Source organism: Centroberyx gerrardi, chromosome 14, assembly GCF_048128805.1.
Source record: "Centroberyx gerrardi isolate f3 chromosome 14, fCenGer3.hap1.cur.20231027, whole genome shotgun sequence".
NCBI classification, from domain to species: domain Eukaryota; kingdom Metazoa; phylum Chordata; class Actinopteri; order Beryciformes; family Berycidae; genus Centroberyx; species Centroberyx gerrardi.
The window spans coordinates 14,705,903-14,711,479 of record NC_136010.1 but is presented as its reverse complement, the minus strand read 5'-3'; the positions used below and the strand labels follow the sequence as shown (position 1 = coordinate 14,711,479).

The 5,577-nt window shown below is 46.4% G+C and overlaps 1 protein-coding gene across 2 annotated transcripts in view; it reads right to left on the bottom strand.

The window, feature by feature from the left end:
* Positions 1-1,101, bottom strand: part of zbtb46 (zinc finger and BTB domain containing 46) — a 57,911-nt gene extending 56,810 nt beyond the window's left edge. For both annotated transcript variants that reach the window (XM_078288540.1, XM_071899337.2), the window contains exon 1: positions 766-1,101. The gene's annotated coding sequence lies outside the window, so the exon portion shown is untranslated. The remainder of the gene's footprint in view (positions 1-765) is intronic.
* Positions 1,102-5,577: the final 4,476 nt, after the last annotated feature.

The following is a 5,577-nucleotide window of genomic DNA, read 5'->3' as shown; positions in this document are numbered from 1 at the left end:
TCATTCGAAATAATATTCTGGACACTGGAAATCCATGTTCTTCCTACGCGCTGTTGTTGACTTGACAACATATATCTGCAAGTATATCCAAACATCTATTTTGGCCACTCACAATATATTCCGAATTGTTGCCGTATCTACATGTTCAAACACATTTCTGGACCGATTTTTGCATGCACATTTACTGAAACATATCCCCACATACATTATGAAGTATGTGTGAATTGCATTTCTTTTTCCATATGGGGTGTTAGAACTGTCTCTGTTTCATAATCATCTACATAATCTGTGAAGTGTAGCCTACAATGTGCAAATACCGTCAACAAATGACAGCTTCTCCAAATATCAACAAGCGCAATAGACAGCTGGCTGTCACGTATGAAACAGGTAGGCGTACTTTCAGACTGTCGCTTGCTCGCTCGCTCGGGTATATAGCTGTCAAAATACACTTGTGCCGTGGCTAACATGATGCCAATGGACTGGAATAAAAAAGCAGAGGAAAATAGGCAGGCCTTCGCAGCTTTCCGATGGCCAACTATAGTGCCACGATTGCGAAGAGTTGCATTGTTTCATGTCCAACCTGTGCGCCCACCAACTATCAGCTGTAGGCGAGACGGCTGCACGAACCAGAAAACTAATTGTTCACATGACATAAAGGCATGCAAATCCTGCGATATCGCACCGTTTGAATGATATGTTAAACACGCTAGCGGGGCGCGGGGCTGAATGATGATAACAGTGATAATAAAAGGAAGTCAGACATACCTGTTACCCCATGGGGTCTGGGGTGGACGCGGTGTCGGTCCTTCGGAGTCCAATCTGCTGTGACAGCCTGAGAGAGACTGAAAGAAAGGAGGGGATGTACAAAACACTAGGTACTGTCCTTTCTTCCCCCTGTGTGCCTTCTTTCTCTAAGTGTTATTCCCCCTGTTTTCTCCCACTCTCCTCTCCTCTCTCCGCCAGCCCTTTTTTTTTTCTTTCTCTCTTTCCCTCCCCTGCTTTTCCGTGTCTTGGTATCAGGAGCCTCCCCCTCCTCCTCTGTGTCTGTCTATGTCTCTCTCTCTTCCTCTCTCTCTCTCTCTCTCTCTGGCTGTCTCTATCTCTCTCTCTCTCCCTCTCTCTCTCCGTGTCCCCGTATCTCCTCTCTCTCTCTCTCTCTCTCTCTCTCTCTCTCTCTCTCTCTCTCTCTCTCTCTCTCTCTCTCTGGGCAGAGTCAGGAAATGAGACAACGTGAACGCACACCATGCTGATCCATCTGATCTAAGACCAGTCCCACTCTTATCAGAAACACTCTGTCAAATTCTGTCATTGTTATTATTTTGAGCCACACTTGCTGGTCAAAGGGCCAGTTTAGAGATAGCAAAACCACACAATAATAATAATCTTAATAATAATACTAATACTAATACTACTTCTACTAATAATAATACTAATAATCCCATGTGCATATATTAGGCTATTTCTACGTGTTATGATGTAAGCAGTGGGGTTCTCATACTGTATGGCCTGTGGGGTTCTGGGTTGTGTGTCTGTTACCATAGGTCGAGGTAATGAGTATCGGGGCTTACTGTAACTTACCCCCTCTTGTGGCAAAAACAAGAAAACACCCATCGGTCACGTAAAAGGTATATTGACATTTACAGTTTGAAACTGCTTGGTTGGAAAACACCTTTGTGGACCATGTGATGTGAAGATATACAAACTAATTTTTTGGCGAAAGTCTGGGGTAATTCCACTTCAGCCTGACCTCACCCCTACACACACATGACTGATTTTTTTATTATTAGTCTCTTTAAGAAATCATGAGTTGTCAAACTCTTATCAAAAGACACTTGAATGTAGGAGTGCTGCATCCAATAGAGAGAGAGGAAGAGAGAGGCAGTGCGGTGTGTCTCCTACACAGCGGAATCCACCGTGAGGAATCTCTCATATTTGTCATTTTTGTAATAGTAAATAGTGCGTTTGACGTGTACTGCAATTTAATGTCTTTGTGTCTAATTTTTCCTGATATTGTATTTTACCTGCAGGTTTTGTACTGTAATCTATCCTTGACCTGTGGATGTGTTGTCTGCCATTTGTGTAATCGATTATTAGGCATCTCTTGTGAATACAAATTGTGTATTTTTTATACAAATGGTAAATGAAGTTGAACTTGAGACAGACAGCGAGACACTGTGTGTGTGTGTGTGTGTGCGTGTGTGTGTGTGTGTGTGTGTGTGTGTGTGTCACTACAATGCATAGTGTATGAGCGTCTGTAGTAATAAGGAACTGTGGATGGGTTTGTTTCTTAGGAAATAGGCCTACGTGTTGTGATCAGGGATCACTGTTGGTTTGAGGAAGTGGGAAAAGTTCATGAGGAAGAGAGCGGGTGGCATACCAAAAGAGGTGGTGTGTGTGTGCGTTCATGCGTGTGTGTGTCTGTGTGTGTGTGTGTGTGTGTGTGTGTGTGTGTGTGTGTGTGTGACAGTGGAGTGGAGAGAGTGATGTGTGGCATGACACAGCAGGGGGTAGCGCCATGCCTCCATCAGTCTGGGTGGTTGGCAGCCGAGGGCCGGATAACGGAGAATGTCAGGCCATGTGGATTAAGCCTGTAGGTCTGTAATGCCCAGGCACAGATCTCTCTCTCTCTCTCTCTCTGTCTCTCTCTCTCTCTCTCTCTCTCTCTCTCCGAGTAGGGTCTGCAAACACAATCCCTGCCTGGAACAAGCTGCTTTACTCAAAGCTGTGCTTCCTCACGCCAGCGCGGCCTTCCAATCCGCCTGACACGACAAGCCTGACCCCAGCCACTCCCTCGCCCCCCCCCCCCCCCCCCCCCCACCCCCCCACCCCCACCCCCCACTCTGCCTCCGTGTCTGCTCATGGAAGGGTTTAGGCATCATTAGGCCACTTACACGTGTATTCAGTCATATGAACACTCATCAAGGCAATCCACTCAGGAGGGAGAGTGGTGTGTGGGGATCGCGGGAATTCTGTACTATGGTGGTTTTGTGTCTGTGTGTGTGTGTGTCTGCATGTGTTTCGTGTGTGTGGGCGCCTGTGTGTATGTAGTACTTATGTTCAAAAAGAGCCCTTGAAACACAAGGTGATTTGGTGTGTTGTGGAATTGTGTGTATTTGTGTGTGCATGTGTGTGTTTGCGTTGGGGAGGGGGGTCAGTGTATCGGGCTGAATTTGCTGCTTACCCAGAGGGACAGGCGCTCTTCTGCTGTGTGCTTCTTTGCCCAGTGCCGCTTTGTCGTTTGATAAATGAAAGTACGCATGTTGTTTTCACTTTAAAAGTTTGTTATTGAGGCCAGGGAGAAGACATGAAAAAAAGAAGATGTTAAGAAGAGAAACACACACGTCATGCTCAGCGCAGGAAGTTAGACCGGGTCCCTTCGCGATGACTCGTGTTTGAACCGCGAAAAAGGGAGGAGGTACATAAACGCACTTCTGGAAAAGTTTTTGAAGTCAAGCATTAATTGCTCTCCCAGCTTGCCCCCCTGCTGAGGAACGCAGCGGCGTAATTGGTCACGTCGAATTAAACAGCGAAAAAATCTACAACTGTCATAAAAATAGCACAAGGCGCTTTCAAAGCCCCATCCACTACCCTTCACTATCAATTTACCAAGGGGAACAGCTGTGTGCTGCTTGTGCCATCCTAGAGGCTTGCTTGTATAGAAAGCAGAGCCTGCGGCTGAAAGAACACTATCTCTACCAGGTGCAGGCAGGGAATGGGGGAAGGCTATACAAAGGAATATTTGGCACAAGGTGTGAGACAACAATATGTGTGAAGGTGCAGCTCAGTGATACTCAAATCAGTGGGGAAACGACAAGGCTTTTATAAAGAGTCTTCCCTTAGAGAGAAAGAGCAAATTAAGCGTATGGGAATGAAGTCCTTTGACGGAACGAAGGAAGGCAAGGGGAGGAAGGTAGGAAGGAAAGGACCGAGGGTGGAAGGAAGGGAGGAAAGAAAGAATAAAGGAGGAGAGGAAGCCAAAGAATGAGCAGTTTTCTCAAAGAAATCCAACTGGAAATGAATGAATTACAATGAAGAATGACACTAAGAGAAGCAGAATGAATTGAGGTTATTGGATTTAGAGGATGTATAATCATCCCGAGGATACAGTGTGTGTGTTTGTGCTCTCTGCCCACACAGTTTGTTCCTGTGTGAAGGCGACATGCAGGGGGGCACCGGGGCTGTTCACACTACTGCCTGTCCCCATGTCACCCATAGGAGTTCCTGCATGTCTTCTCTACGGTCTTCTGTCTCTATTGTATGTATATGGATGGAGAGATGCCTCTGGGCGTTGGTCACCCCACAAGTCATGGTGTTCTTTGATAAGGGCTACCGCTGGCTGACCTCACTGGGTCCATCTGCATCTGTGGGGTAAACACACACACACACACACACACATTCACACACACATACACACACACACACACATACACACACACACTTGTATTTAGGGCAACATTTTCCCCCAGTTACTTAAAAAGGCCAGGGATGATCTTCCTCCCCCAATGGAAAATGGACAGACTCAGATTCATTGTTATGAATCCTACATTAAACTGCCCTCTTTCCCTCCGCACCCCCCTCTCTCTCTCCCTCTCTCTCTCTCTTCCTCTTCCTCTGTCTCTGTCCCTCTTTCTCTCTCTCTTTCTGCATGTCTACCCCCTTGATCCCTTCCTCCGCTACCCTACCCCCCTCCAAATCTCATTTACTCCATTGGAAGTAGTAGGAGAAAAAAAAAAAAAAAAAAAAGAGAGGAGTACAAAACGACCTTCTCTTCCCCGAAGCAAAAACATCTTCTTATTGTGGAGGTCACCGTCTCAGTGCAGCCCCGCGCTCTGAACACTACTCTGCTTGTTTTAATGATGCACAGAGCGGAGGGAGAGGGAGGGAAGGGGAGAGAGAGAGATAGAGACAGAGAGAGAGAGAGAGAAAGAGAGAGAGGGGGAGGGAGATTGGAGATGGGAGGATTGGGCTTCTTTTTTTTTTCCTACCGACTATGTTCACCCCCACCCCCTCTCCCACCTTCCCTCCCCCTCTTCTGCGCAGAAAGTGCACCTCTCTTTCCACATCCATCTTGAAAGGTTCTTCTAAGCCGTCTAACCTCTCAGCAATATTATATATTATTGCTTGCCTCAACCCACACTGAAACCTGGGTTGCTATGCTACAATAATATGACCTCTCATCTCTTCTCCTCCACTACATTTCCTTTCTCATTTCTTCGTCTCCTTTCTGCAGGGAGGCAGGGGAAGGGGTTAACAGCATCCCCATTCGGCTTCCCCCCGTCAGGCCTCTCTGTCTCTTTAATGACCTCCTTGGGCTCAGTGCCGCTGTTTGATTTGACCCCGCTGACCGCGTGGGGTCACGACCCCATCCCACACCACAACAAATTATCTTTGACCCTTATGGAACGGTTAGAATCTGAGCGGTAAGAGTGACCATCTATCTACGTAGCTATGTACAGATGTATGTACAGTATGTATAGTATGTACAGTATGTATGTATGTCTGTATGTATGTTTGTATGTATGTATGTATGTATGTATGTGTGTATGTTTGTATCTATGAATGTATCTATGTGTGTAT